This window comes from Tenrec ecaudatus, chromosome 2, assembly GCF_050624435.1.
Source record: "Tenrec ecaudatus isolate mTenEca1 chromosome 2, mTenEca1.hap1, whole genome shotgun sequence".
Lineage (NCBI taxonomy): Eukaryota > Metazoa > Chordata > Mammalia > Afrosoricida > Tenrecidae > Tenrec > Tenrec ecaudatus.
Genome location: NC_134531.1, coordinates 203022331 through 203024674, shown reverse-complemented (window position 1 = coordinate 203024674; position 2344 = coordinate 203022331).

Sequence of the window (2344 nt, the reverse complement as noted above, 5' to 3'; positions counted from 1 at the left end):
ATGTTTCCCCTTCTTCCACCTCTTAGTACTCCCTCACAGCTAGAGTGGTGTTTCTCTAACAGCCACAGGATCTCTACAGCCTCCTAGATGTTGGTTTTAATTCCCCATGTATTCCCCTGTCTATGGTGTTGGTATCTCATCACACTCTTTCCCCTACAACCTTTTCCCCGAAAGACTCTCTGGGACCATTTGCCCATTACTTTCTCCCTGAGCTTGCTTCCCATGTCTGTCTTATATAAGCAGACAAAACATCACTGTCCTAGTACGAACAACAACAACAAGTTTGGAAAAAGAAAAGTAGGGAAGAAAAAAACAAACATACACAGTTACAGATCTGTCTACTGGTCTTTGTGAATCTCACCCTCTTTGTCCCAGGGGAGTTCCGGGGCCTGAACCTCCTAGTCCAAAGTCTATTGTTGGTGCTCTGTGGAGGCTTTTTGAATTGGCTTTGCTCCAATTGCTGATTTATTATGCTTCCTTCTGTGTTTGTCCCACAGGGGCGGGGCGGGGGGGGGGGGGAATTCAGGCCACATTATCTCCCTGTTTTGGTCTGGGTACATTAGAGAAACAAATCCACAGAATCGCATGTATAAGAGAGAGTTTTATATAAAGGTTAAGTGTGCATAAGGAAAACATCCCAACCCAGTGCTGCCCAAGGCCACAAGTCCAACATTGACCCATTAACCCACATGCCCAACACCAATCCACAAAGTCCTCCTCCATCTCACAAAATAGGCACAATGACTGCAGGTGGAAAGCCGAGTCAGTGAATGTGTAAGCATCTCAGCGCTGGCAGGGGTCTCCTCACAGGTGCTCCAGCCCCCAGGCCTACGTCAGGGTAGGTCCATGTGGCTTTTTCTCAGGGATGTCTTGCAGAAAGTGAGCCTTGTCAGCTGCAGCTGGGAACTGGCTAAGGCACCTGCACCCTGGTCTGACCATCACAAACAAGAGACTAGAGAACTAGAAAGGCGAGGCTCACTGAGCCATTCATCCCTCCACCCTTCAATTAACCCCACATGTGTTCATCAGCCAGGTTGGCACAATACACTAACTACCTCACTCACCAACATGTGTCCCTATTATTGTCCTTTGTCACAGTATGGTACAGTTAGGGGACAACAGGTATTGAGTTGTTGGCAGTCCTACAGTCCTCTCTGTTCCTCAACAGCTCCATGGAGGGACATCATCCTCCAGGCTTGGTGTGCCAATATGGAGGCTAAGCTGACTGTACCTTTCTCTTTTCCCTTCTTGGTTTGCTTCTGTGTGTGTGTAGTAAGTCTTCTCCATTCTTCCAACTGAAGGTTTAATGTTTTTCTCTGTGGTGCACACTTCTATGGTGGGGTCAGATGGCTCTGATTGGGGTGTCCCTGTAGTCCAGTCTTTTCATGCAATCCTCCATGTGGTTACATTGCCCTCCTGGTTAGGTGTGCCTTGATGGGGTCTGTATGCACACTCCCAATTCTGTGGAGAGACAAACAATACTCTCCCCCTGGGAGGCTTAATGCACTGTTACCCCCATGCTATCTTCTCAGTTTCCCTACCCCACTTTCTCCCTCCTTCTTTTCCCCATCCCCTTCTTTATCTTTTTGCTGGATTTACATGTACCTCCTTGAGTTTGGTCTGACCTCTACCCAACTAAATGTTCCTCTACCCAAATATTGTGAGATAAGGGTCTTATATACCTACTCGGCTGATTATACTTAACTCAGGATACTCATGTTATACTTGGCCTTTTGTGATTGGCTTGCCTTCCTTAGCATATTTTCCTCCAACTCTTCCAATGAAATGACATGTTTCATGTGATCATCATTGGTTTTCAGAGCTGTGTAGTACTCCATTGTGTGTGTTTTCCAGAGTATACTAATCCACTAGTCTATCAATGGAAATTTAGGTTGTTTCCAACTCTTTGCAACTGTGAATTGCACACCAATACACATTAGGGCAAAAACAACTGGTGGTGTTTTATTTCTTACCTCTTCTGGTATATGCTCTGTAGATATAGTTGGTTCATAAGGTAGATCAATTTCCATTTTCTTTCAATATCACCAGGTCACTTTTCACAGTGACCGAACATATCTATAGGAACACCAGCAATAGAAGAGATATCCTATTTCACCACAGCCCCTCCATCATCTGTTACTTTCTGATTTGCTGATTTGGGCTAACCTCAACGGTGTTAGATGGTATATCATGGTTGTTTTAATTTGGATGTCTCTTATAGCTTATGATTGGGAGCACTTTCTCATGAGTTTCTTGGCCATACAAGTCGCCTCCCTATTGAAGCTTCTTTTTGGGTCTTTTGCCCACTTCCTCATGGGGGTAGCTGCTGCCTTCATTTTGCAGG